The 12,887-nt window shown below is 46.1% G+C and overlaps 1 protein-coding gene across 6 annotated transcripts in view; it reads right to left on the bottom strand.

Annotated features, from left to right (window-relative positions):
* TMCC1 (transmembrane and coiled-coil domain family 1) overlaps positions 1-9,160 on the bottom strand; it is a 215,995-nt gene extending 206,835 nt beyond the window's left edge. For 2 of the 6 annotated variants that reach the window (XM_075073372.1, XM_075073375.1), the window contains exon 1: positions 9,044-9,132. The gene's annotated coding sequence lies outside the window, so the exon portion shown is untranslated. Of the gene's footprint in view, positions 1-9,043 lie in introns of all 6 variants that reach the window. The other 4 variants (XM_075073369.1, XM_075073370.1, XM_075073376.1 and 1 more) reach the window with 4 other exon arrangements.
* Positions 9,161-12,887: the final 3,727 nt, after the last annotated feature.

The following is a 12,887-nucleotide window of genomic DNA, read 5'->3' as shown; positions in this document are numbered from 1 at the left end:
CCACAATGCACCACTCACAACAGCGCTGCAAATGCTGCAAATGTGGACACACTGCAGCGCTGGTCGCTGTCAGTGTGGACACACTGCAGCGCTGGCCCTACATAGCTGTACGACCACAGCTGTAACTACCAGCGCTGCAAAAATATAAGTGTAGCCATGCCCTGAGACTGCTGAATTCTGTAAGATGAGGAAAATATTTAACCTCCCTCTCAAAGGGGTGCTGCGAAGATTACTAATGTTTGTAAAGAACTTTTGAGATCTTGGAATGAAATAGAAAGTATTTTAATTTTGTTTCTGACTCAATGGTTGACAAGCAGACAAGGCATTAGCACAAGGAATATGAATCAGGTATGCCCCAGTTCTAGTTACCATTAATACAGACACCTTCTGATTTTGGACAAGACTTTTCATCTCTATGTCTGTGTCTTCGCTATAAAATGGGGAAAACACCATCTGCCTCAGAGAAGCATCGAGAAATTAGCTATGTTAATAAAACACTGACAATTAAAAAAGTGCTATAAACATTCTAAATCACTGTTACTTAAAGGTGTGAAAGTGTGTGGATAAAGGACACCAGTTACAAAATAAATAACTCACTTTTTTGAAAGAAACCTTTAGAAGAATCCTATAGTAGGTTCAAATGAGGTCATCTTACATATAATGCAATTCTGATATTCTGGTGCCAGTAATGCATCAGTGCACATGTGCATATTCAATCAATTTATTCTACAAAGTTCTTTATATTTTAGCAATGTGCATTTAAGAAGTGCTTGTCAAGGGTTATTTTTCCCAAGGAAGGAAAAAAAACCTGTCAGAGCATATTTTCTTTCCAGTTTGATTTTCCTTCACTACACAAATAAAAATATTGCTTAACTACAACAAGGGGGAGCCCAGGTGTCAAGAGTTCGCTTTCTGTTCAGCTATATAACAATTTACTATAGAGCTTCTTTACTTTCAAACTCCTGGGCAATTGAAATTGTGTTTCACTGCCTACACTGCAAGGTAACACCACCAGTTCCTATCTCTAGTAACCAAGTGCCATTGTTTTATTTCCCATTTTAAAAAAAAAATGCATTATTTAGGACTTACACTTTTTTCTTTTTTTAAATAAATGATGCTAAGAAACATACATGCCTCCAACAAATAACCACACTAGCTCTTCTTTTCTTGCATAGAAGTGCTCGCAGTTATAATCCAAAAATCTTCAAAAAAAAGTTTCATTTTAAAAAGAAATTAGAGATAAAGTCCCTAGGAAATAGGATACAGTCTGAGGTGTGGGTGTAATTTGCCTTCTAGACTTGTAGACAGCTGTAGCTAGTACTTTAGGTCAGTTTCAGAGCAAACCTTGACAAAAATGCTTTTTTGCACAGGAATAAGATTTGCTGGAATTAACAAGCATAGCAAGAAACAGAAAAATCATTAATAGCTGATTGCTGCTGTTTCACAGACATATACTCATGCTCTGCTAAGCCAAACAAAAGTCTCATGCACAGGAAAAAGAATTCACTATTACTTGGAACACAGAGGGTATGGCTACACTTGCAGCTGTACAGCGCTGGGAGTTACAGCTGTCTTCGTTCAGCTGTGTAGGGAAAGCGCTGCAGTGGGGCCACACTGACAGCTACCAGCGCTACAGTGTGGCCACATTTGCAGCGCTGTTGGGAGTGGCTGAACAGGCATTCTGGGATACCTCTGAATACATCTGGAGGCCAATTACAGCGCTTTTGGTGGTCACACTGGCGGAGCAGCGCTGCATCACCAGCGCTGCAATCGTTATATCCCAGGTAGAGCAGGAGTACAGCCAGCACTGCAGCCAGGGAGATGCAGCGCTGTATGTGTCTTGCAAGTGTGGACGGTGAGTAAGTTGCAGCGCTGTAAACCCACCATCAGCGCTGCAGCTCTCCAGTGTAGCCAAGCCCTTAGCTTTTGACATAAGCGTCAATGTCTTAAGCAACAACACATTTGAAATCAAAGGCAGGAAAAGGAACCATTAAAATTAACACCCAAGCCAGCCACTTTGAGCTAACAATGTAGAGATGGCGAAGTAGGGGGTGAAGAATAAAAAGTTCTTTAAATCTCAAGAATTTGTGACTATTACGGACTATATTGCCATCACAGCACAGAGTACCTTTTTCACAGACACATGAAAAGTGCTACAAGGAATCCAAGGCCCAAAATTTTCATAATTGCATGTGCATAAATACACAGAATTACACTGTTTGCAAATGCAATTGTGGTTACTGATTGTGCACCTTTTTATAAAAAAAATCTAGTCCTAAATAGTAAATTATAAGTGAAACATCAGATCAGACTGCCCTGTAAGAACAACTTGTTTGTCCTCTCCCTCCCCCCATTTGCGGATTTGGAAGTTTTACCAGAAACCTGTTAGAGCCCAATAAGGAGAAATAAAGTGTCTCATCTTTCATCCATGCTTCCGAGACCCTGGTGAAAAGCTCAACCCTTAGTCCCCAACCTAAGCTGTCTGGACTCCTACTAGCATACTGCCCTCAACTCCGCTCAAGGATTTAATCTTTTCCAGTCTGATAAATTTCAAGACTCCCTTCACATCACTGTTCAAAGACTATTCTATCTTTTATCCCACCCTCTCACCACACCAGTGGCTTCTAATTGGTGGGGTGTCTACCCTATCCTTCTCCCACCATCTCCATTTTTGGAGTCTCTCCCCCTATGAATAGACTGAGTATCTGTTTCTGATCAGGTTTGCCAAACACCAGCAGAGTGAAACTGTAGACTTATTTTTCACTGCTGCTCTTAGGGTTCTGAAAAGCAGCCATGAAAATGACCAGAGATTTGTCAGTTTCACTGAGGTGTGACAAAGCTATGAACAGGCAATTTGGGCACTGACCTGTGTGCCAACTCAAACAGCACTGCTCCAGTTCATATTCCACAGGATTTAGCAGATATAGGATGAAATATTTTACTCTGGAAAAATTAATCCCCTTTAGAAAACTAATTTACAATCTACCTGAAACAACGTAAAGTTATCCTGAAAGGGGGAGATTCAGCTGTTTAATTTCCATTAAGCAGACATACTGATAAGCTTCCTGCACTGTTTGGAGTGAGTGCTAGCTCATGAAAGCTTATGCCCAAATAAATTTGTTAGTCTCGAAGGTGCCACAAGGACTCCTCATTGTTTTTGCTGATATAGACTAACACAGCTACCACTCTGAAAAGTGTTTTAAAAGCATTCTCCTTCATGTCTAAAGGATTCCGCCCAGATAAACAGGGATCCAGTCTCTTGGGCAGCCATCTAAATATTCCATACAATCCCTCAGAATCATACTATAAAAAGCCTCATCACATGCTAAGGAATAGCCTACTATGTGATAAAATAATCACTGTCCATAGTGCTGAGTGAAATGGTAAACAATGGAAGTCAGTCCCAGCATGGATATGACGCCATATAACACAGGTAATCAAGAATTTAAGCCTTGTCACTGAATTTATGTGCTTTGAAGCATAAATTTACAAATTTCTGTCTCTAGGTACCTCCTTGCGTTTTGTTTAATTTCTCCTAGCAGCACATTAAAGGAAAATAACTTAATATACAACAGAGCTGTCACGTACTTCTTGGTGATATCATAAATTTCTTTCTAAAGCAGGAAAGACTTTGGCTGTATACTTTTTGTAGAAGTTGCTGACCTATCATTTTAACCTACCTGACCAGAGGATTAAGTCTGAGGATTAAAAATTTTTAATTTTTTGTTGAACAGATTTGTTGTATGGAGACAATGTCCAGTTTTTTTTAAACTGTTTGTTTAGTATTAAGAAAAATAATCTAAGCATTTAGACCATAGACTTGATGCAGCAGCTTATTTTGGATCATGTTGGTAAATCACTGTTCCTAGGCTGCCAACTTTTACAGTAACTTTCAACTATAAACTAAATCTTGGGCTTTTAACAAACACTCATTTAACTGATGTGTGTGAATCTGCAAAGGTATGTGAAATAAGACATTTCTAACAAGTTTCACTGTGGTAAAGAATAAGGGAAAGGTTGAAGTTAGAGGATGCGGGTAAAATTAGTTTCATGAAGGAAGGGATCTGGGTACTGGGAGAGTGGGCCTTGGTGGGATGGGTTCCAGGTGTGGCTGGTTGTGGCTCAGTGCTGTGGGAGTTCAAGGGCTCATCGGGGTGGTCCAGCTGCAGGAGCGGGTAGAGGTTCCATTGCAGGGGGCTAAACAGGGGGTGGTCTGGGTGCAAGGGTGGGGCTCTGGATGCACAGGGTGTGGCTCAGTGGGTTGAGGGTTCAAGTTGGGGGAGCTCAGCAGGGAATCTGGGTGCAGGGGTGGAGGTCCAGATGCAGGGAGTGGGGCTCTGTGGGAGGATCTGGGTGCATGGAGGTTCTGGATGCAGAGGGTGAGGGGGGCTCAGCAGGGAGTGGTCTGGGTGCAGGGGTGAGGGTCCGGATGCAGAGCGGAGTGGCTCAGCAGGGGTCTGGACACAGGGAGAGTGAGGCTTGGCAGGAAGGTCCAGATGCAGGGGGGCTCTGGATGTAAGGGGTGAGGCTCAGCGGGGTGGTCTGGGTGCAGGGGGGGTCCAGATGTTGGGTGGACGGGGGAAGCAGCTTCCCATACAGTGACCCCTCTTCTCCTGCAGCTGAGGAGTGATGGGGCAGTGTGTGGGTGCACGCAGAGCTTCTTGCAGCTGGGAGAGGTTTTTTGCGGGGAAGTTAATCTGGTCCCAGTCCAGCTGCTCCTTGCAGGGGAAATGGAAGTCCCATCCTCCCCCACCACCAGCCCAGTTGGGATTAGCAGCAAAGCCCGGCGCAGGGTAAGAGCCGCCAGCCAAGGGCTCCCCACCTCACAGTGATTTACCTCTCCACTGGCTGCTCAGAGAACCTGAAGTGATGCACCTGCGCTGCTGGGGAAGAGTGCATGACTGCTCTTGTGGCTTCCCTGTCAGAAAGTCATTTTTCTATATGGAAGCAAAGAAATCTGCGGGGGACATGAATTCTACATGTGCACACTCATGCAGAATTCCCCAGGATATGGGACCATAAATGAGGGGGTATATTCAAGACAGAAAAAATAGTGGGAAGAAGGAAGAGATCCTTAAGAAATCAGAAGAAACCTCTAGGTAGTGTAGAAATCTAAGTAGTGAATTTTAACTTTGGATGCTGATCAGTTTTACTTTTCAACTCAATTTTCATCAGTGACTTACCTAACAACCACTATCTCTGTAAGTGACCACAGTAAAATACTAACACCAAGTTCAACTACTTAAAGTGTGAACACTTCAACAGGAAGCTCAGTCACAATGTAAATTTCAGAAACAGACAGACAAAGCAGTAGTTAACCCATTTGAAAGCACTGCATAGTGTGCAACAATTCTCTCAGAATTTGTTTTCCACTGTTTCGAAAACTTCCAGCACATTTTCGGCACTACTACAGCCTACATAAGTTGTAACTTAGGATCCAACAATTAAGCACTACACTTCGTTGAGATTCACTCATGCCTATTGTAGATCTGAAACATGAAGCACTGAAATACGTATGACTTTAGCATACTTGCTAAAAACTAGTTAGTGTTTGAGTGTCATATATATAGAGAGAGTCTATTTTTCCAACTGAAAGAGTTACAATTAACATACAACATACAGCCTGAAGAATGTACAGCCATCACTGCAACAGGAAACTTTACACTCTTTTACTTATTATTAAAGTAGTGTGAAGCCTTGGAGTCCTGTTTGATCACCAAGCCTAGACAGTCAGGTAGCATCAGTAACAAAAAGGGTCATCTTCCACCTGTTTCCATGAATTTGTCACTTCTAGATTATATTGGCTCAGTGAACTACAGTAATTAAATTAGGAGGTGCTCAGAAACAAAACTGTATGATAGATAAAAAGATGTCCATTAGGGGACTAACCCTACTACCCCAGGGGAGCAACAAAAACACGCCAGCAAGAGAACAAACATTTTACATTTGGCTATGCCACAGCAAAAAAGAGGCACTGGGATTCCTACCAGGTCATATCAACCACTGGTCAGTAGGTGTCCATATAAAGTGGAAGCCTCTACTCCATCCGTAGACTAATAAAAAAGAGGATCATTCAGCATCAGTCGCGTAGCTACAGCAAAGGTATAAGATTCCTGCTGATTTGCTCCTTCATCCCCCTCGTAACCTTTCCAAAGGTGAAGTGGACACTTCTATGCCCTTACCGCAGCTTTGTGCGATCGGATGGTCTCTACTACCTAACCTATGTTAACATCCTTTTATGTCCCTCTCCCACATGAGTAGCTTCACTGCTATTCAAAGCTGCCTCAAAGTAAGATAGAGATGAGTGTCAATTTCCCCGTCTCCTCAACTGTGATGCCACTTTGAACCTTGTTAATGCACTCTAAAGCAGCTTGAGACCTGGTCTACGTGGGGGGGGGGGGGGGTAAACTCACTTTAAGTTACGCAACTTCCACTACGAAAATAGTGTAGCTGAAGTTGACGTACTTAGAGCTACCTACTGCAGTGTCTTCACTGCAGTAGGTTGACTGCTGACACTCTCCTATCAACTCCACCTATGCCTCTCACTCCAGTGCAGTGTCAGAGTCGACAGGAGAGCTGCTCTGGTCAATTTATCACAATCAGATGCGATAAATAGACCCCCCGCTGGACTGACTGCTCCGGAGGTAAGTGTAGACATGCTCTGAAAGAGCTATAAGCAGCAATGGCAGCATTAGGTCACTACCATCTGTTTGCAGACTCAGGAAGGCCTTATTACAGTCGCTCCCTTTCTGGGTGTTATAGAAACTGAAAGAGCTACAAATATGTTTTTAAAACTTAGGTTTTGTTGAAATGGCTGGTTTAACCTTCTGTATGTGCAGCACACTTACCAAAACAAGCAAATATTTCAATTCCTGGTAGAGTGTTACTCTCCCCTCTCCTGCATTTCTCCTAACTTTCTCTGCTTCCCCCTTCATTTGCTTCCACTCTGGTTTTCACATCTTCACTCATGTGGTCACCCTATATGTGCAACAGCCTTCTACTTCCTGTCCACCATGCAACCTCCTCCTACTTCAAATCTCCCCAAGTTCAAATCCCCCCTTTGCTACATGTCAGTGCCAATGAAACCTCAACCTACTACATATCAGCTGTTACTCCCATGTTTGGTTTTGGATATGGAATCATAAACTCTCTAAAGCAGGAACCTTGTCTTCAAATCTGTCAGAAAACACTTGATACGTCATGTGTTTATGGTGTTACATGAGTTATTGAAGCTACACACAACAGTTAAAGCTGCCCACAGCCTATTCTAACCCTAACATCTTTATACACTCAGTGTTCTGAAACAACTGCCTTCCATGCTTGATCCCTTCCCTGAAAATGATTTTTAAAACAGTTACAGCCCATTTTTTAAGTTCTTTGATAACTACCAATATATTAAGTGAGACTTCATTTAGTAATCAACTTCTTATACAAGAAATATAGTTAATTCGGGGGAGGGGAAATGGACACCCTGGCACGTAGCATTTAATTAGGGGTTGTCTACATTGTCACTTTACAGAGCTGCAACTTTCTCACTCAAAGGTGTGAAAAAACACCCTCGAGCACAGCAAGTTTCAGCTCTGTAAAGCGCCAGTGTACACAGTGCACCAGCGCTGGGAGCACAGTTGTGGAGGTGGGTTTTTTTTTAAAGAGCGCTGGGAGACTGCCATGACTACACAAACCACATTGAACTGCTGTCCACTGTAGACTAGCCCTTACTAAAACCAGTGAAATCAGAAATGGTCATGAAGCTGGAAAAAAGCCAAATAACTAAAACATGTCGCCTGGGCAACTGCAGAAGTGTCGCTGCTACAGTATCTGATGATACCACAGCAGCATCATTGGCACTGAATGCCTATAAAGTATTCAAATTTCCTGTAGATTTAAACAGCATCTTTCAAAAAGGCATAGCAAAGCCCAGTTCAACACACACAAGTCACTACTTTTCAACTATTAGCTGGAGACGCTGGATCTCACAAACTCTGCCCCCATCAGTTACTTCCACTCTCTCAATCACATCCATAATGCACTGAAGTATAAGGAGCCCTTGCTTTTCTTTAGATGCACCTACACTAGCATCTGACTCACAGTTCTCCTCCTACTCCCCCAGCCTTATTCACTCTGTTCATTGCTAAATCAGGACAGCTCCAAAACATAAAGATATTAAGCACAGATATTTTTTAAACAACCCCTCCCAAAAAAGGAGATGACTCAAACAAGAAAGTCGCTGCCCAGCATGTTTATGCTGAAATTTGATGATAAAACATCAGCTGAGACTGTTTGTAACAACAAAACAACCTTGCATAGTCCCATTTTTCCCTCTGCTCATTTAACACGTTCTATTCTTGCTATGGTTATTCCACCCTGGAAAGTAAAAGCAGAGAAGCTGTTTCCAGTGGCAGGAAACACAGTGGGCTAGGATTAGAAGAGCCACCGTGAACAACAGGTTTAAGGGAGAAAAGGCAGCGATTTTAAACTATTCTAGGAACTGATTCATAATGCTGAGGGGGCACAATCCCCTCCCCCAAAAAAACTGAGAGGCTGCTTCCTCCCTTTGACTCACTGCTTTTCCCCCCAGATATCCTCCCTCTTCTCCAACTGCATAGGAGGCTTGTTCCTCCTCCACTCCCTGCCCCCAACCCCAATCCAGAGCACACAATTTTGGAGCAATGAGACCAGAGACCCTTAGGGCCAAGCAAGGGTGAAGGCTAGGAACACAACCAGCTGGAAAGGGGATTAGAGACCTCCAGGAAAGGACCCACACACACCCCGAGAAGAGAAAAAAGTGGACGGAGAGGAGCCCCAGAGGGGTGGAAGGGCCCCGGGGGAGCAGGGGTGGGGACGGAGAGGGGAGCTCGGCCCCAGGAGGGTGGAAGGGCCCCGGTGGAGCAGGGAGGACGGAGAGGAGCCCCGGGGGGGTGGAAGGGCCCCAGGGGAGCAGGGGGGGACGGGAGGGGAGCGCGGCCCCGGGGAAACAGAAGGGCCCCAGGGCCGCAAGTGAAGCCAAAGCCCCTGCAGCTGGAGGCCGGACGGGTCCACTTACCGGCTCAGGGGCGGGAAGCGGCACCTGGTCCCCGGCAGCTCTGGCGGCAGCTGCCCCATCCCCAGCCCTCGCCTCTCCCACCACCAACCTTCCCGCCCCACGGCAACGCGCTACGTCACCACGCAGGCAAAGAGATAGGTCATGCACAGTGATGTCAGGGGGCTGAGCCAGCTCAGGACACGCCCCTCGGTAGTGGGCGGAGCCCTCCTCTCAAATCGGCGCAAGCCCCGCCCCTCGTAGGAACCGCGTTTTGGGACACTTCGCCCGCCCCGCCCCCTTTAGCTGAAACAGAGATTTGGGTTTAGGGGAGTTGCCAGGTCCTAATTTGGCTCTAGCTGCCTGAATGAGGAGGGGTATTCATTTCATACCGTCAGCACTGATCAAGTGTCAAAGGTTTTGCAGCATCATTTGCCATTGCACACAGAAGCCAAGGACTAAAACCTACAACCAGGAGAAGCCCAGAACTAAGGTTGCCCACTGTCTAATTGCACAGAACCGAACACCCTTTCCCCGCCCCTTCTCCAAGGCCATGGCCTCTGCTCACTGCATGCCCCCCACCCTCTGTAACTCACTCTTCCTCACCCTCATTCCCTCATTTTCACCATGCTCAGGCAGGAAGTTATGTTGTGGGAGAGGGTGATGGCTCCAGCTAGGGGTACAGGCTCTGTGGTAGGGCCAGGGATGATAGTGTGGGGCCACAGTATTCCTGCCAGCAAATTAAAAATGTATGGATTGGATGAATGGATGATAAGGTGGATAGAAAGCTGGCTAGATCATTGGGCTCAGCAGCTAGTGCTCAACGGTTCGATGTCTAGTTGGCAGCCAGTATCAAGCAGAGTGTCCAAGGGATTGGTCCTGCGGCCGATTTTGTTTAACATCTTTATTAATGATCTGGGTGATGGGATGGATTGCACCCTCAGCAAGTTTGCAGATGACACTAAGCTGGAAGGAGAGGTAGATAAACTATACGGTAGGGATAGGGTCTGGAGTGACTGAGACAAATTGGAGGATTGGGTCAAAAGAAATCTGATGAGGTTCAGCAAAGACAAGTGTAGAGTCCTGCACTTGGGGTGGAAGAATCCCATGTACTGTTACAGGCTGGGGATCGACTGGCTAAGCAGCAGTTCTGCAGAAAAGGACCTAGGGGTTACAGTGTACGAGAAGCTGGTTATGAGTCGACAGTGTGCTGTTGTTGCCAAGAAGGCTAACAGCATATTGGGCTGCATTAGTAGGGGCATTGCCAGTAGATTGAGGGAAGTGATTATCCCCCTCTATTTGGCACTGGTGAGGCCACACCTGGAGTATTGCATCCAGTTTTGGGTCCCCCCACTACAGAAAGGATGTGGACAAATTGGAAAAAGTCCAGCGAAAGGCAACAAAAATTATTAGGGAGCTAGGGGAGAGACTGAGAGAAGAGATGTCTGCAGAAGAGTGAGTGGGGGATTTGATAGCAGTATTCAACTACCTGTAGGGGGATTCCAAAGAGGATGGAGCTAGGCTGTTCTCAGTGGTGGCAGATGACAGAACAAGAAGCAATGGTCTCAAGTTGCAGTGGAGGACGTCTAGGTTGGATATTAGGAAAAACTTTCACTAAAAGTGTGTCAAGTATCAGAGCGGTACCCGGTTAGTTCTGAATCTGTAAAGCAGCAAGAATCCTTGTGGCACCTGTAGAGACTTAACAGACGTTTTGGATCATGAGCTATTCGTGCGTGCATACCCACTTCGTCAGATGAATTCAGTGGAAAGTTCCAGGGGCGGTAATATATATGCTAGCAAGCAAGCTAGAGATAACCGAGGTTAGATGCATCAGGAGGATTGAGGCTTGGTTCTAGCAGCTGAGTGGAAACCACATGGGAGGAGAAACTGGTTCTGTGAGCTGGCAGCCCTTCACAGTCTTTGTCAACCGCGGAGGCTGTCTGTCAAATTTGCAGATGAATTGCGCGCAGGAGTTCTCTTTGAACGTCTGGTCCTGAAGTTTTTTGCTGCAGGATGGCCACCTTAAGGGTGTAGACTGAGAGCACATTCAACCTCCTGGCCACACTATCCAGCCTCTTAGGTGGCCATCCTGCCAGCCAAAAAACTTCAGGAACCCAACTGTATCTCTCCGTTTTCACTAGAAGTGTGGTGAAACACTGGAATAGGTTACCTAGGGAGATGGTGGAATCTCCTTCCTTAGAGGTTTTTAAGGCCCGGCTTTACAAAGCCCTGGCTGGGATGATATAGTTGGTGTTGGTCCTGCTTTGAGCAGGGGGTTGGACTAGATGACTTCCTGAGGTCTCTTCCAACCCTAATCTTCTACAGTTCTATGAGGGGTTTGGGATACAGGAGGTGGCTCCAGGCTGGGGCGGGAGATGGTGAGGGGTACAGGCTCCAGGTGGCGCTTACCTCAGTAGGCTCCCTGGAAGCGGCAACATGTCCCTCAGCTCCTAGGTGCAGGGGAAGCCAGGTGGCTCTGCGCGCTGCCTCCACCCACAGGCACCACCTCCCAATAGGAGCTGCGGAGCTGGCGTTGCGGGCAGCTTGCAGAGACCCCCTTGCCGTCCATCCACCGAAGAGACTGTAGGAACTTGCAGGCCGTTTCCAGGGAGCTGCACAGAGCCAGGTAGGGAGCCTGCCAGCCCCGCGCCAACTGGACTTCTAATGGCCTCATCAGTGGTGCTGACTGGAGCCACCAGGATCCCCTTTCAACCAGATGTTCTGGTTGAAAACTGGACATTTGTCAACCCTACCCAGAGCATCATCAACTCCTGCAGCTGCAAATGACCCCAATACTCCCAGGCACCTTAGCAGAAGTAAGGTTTAAATCAGTTGTAGCTTTTCTGGAGGGGTGACACAGACAGGAACAGGGAAAGCACACAGGCACATATGGTTTCAGTCTTTATTCAAGATAACCCAGAAGTGACAGGGGTTAGTCTGCACTATTTTTGGGCGGGGTGGGGATGAGATCTTCAACGTTAACCCGAAGTGCCTACCAGCATGGTTTTTATGCTTTTGCTGGGGGAGGAGGGTATATATGGCAGTTTACATGGAGTCCTGGAAGACCTCTAGCCATCCCTGACTACAAGAATGAACATACAGTGCTGTGTGCTACACACACTGAAACAGTTCAGTAGCTGTCTCTTGTCTCTGCTGCCTCCAGCTAGGCTGAAGATCTTGATTTAGGCAGCTGAGGGCAGTCTCTGAAATACAGTGAATGATCTGCTCTCTGGACAGCCTCCTTTTGGATGAGACCAGTGTTATATTTGGAAGAGAAGGAAGAATAAGAGGCAGCAGATACAGGAGAAAGTAACTTCAAGTACTGTGCTGTCCAATAAACGGACAGTGTGCTCAAAGGTGTAGTGCATAACCCATCTATTTTGTGGGTTTCTGAAAGGCCGCAACTGCTCAATGTAAGCACTAATCAAGCTGAAAAGCAGAAGACCCACAAAATCCTTGTATGTAGCCCAGTCACTTGCATTACTGCATCCTGGATCATATTGTTATGCTGGAAGGTGTTAATGGCTGCTATTAATCACAGGTCTGAAGCTGATGGGTGTGCTAAGGGTGTGCAGTAGGGCTGGATGGTTAGAGGTGGCGATGCGATGCTGGGAGCTGGAGATGGGACAGCTGCCACCAGAGCAGCCAGCAACCCTAAGGTCCCTAGGAGGAAATGGGGAGCCGGGGCAAATAAATTGTGTAGTCTAATTTCCATCGGGGCCAAGCAGGCCCCACACAGCCTGGCCCAGAGGACTACACCTTAGTGCTAGCTTTGCCTTATCCCTGTGTCTTTATTTTTGTGTTGAGTACACCTCAGCTGGAATTGAGAATCAGGCCTAGTGAATAAATTTGGCCTATGGTAGCTTGC

Source organism: Chelonoidis abingdonii, chromosome 17 (genome assembly GCF_003597395.2).
Source record: "Chelonoidis abingdonii isolate Lonesome George chromosome 17, CheloAbing_2.0, whole genome shotgun sequence".
Classification (NCBI taxonomy): domain Eukaryota; kingdom Metazoa; phylum Chordata; order Testudines; family Testudinidae; genus Chelonoidis; species Chelonoidis abingdonii.
Note: the sequence above shows the minus strand (reverse complement) of the source record. Positions and strands in the feature narration are given on the sequence as shown.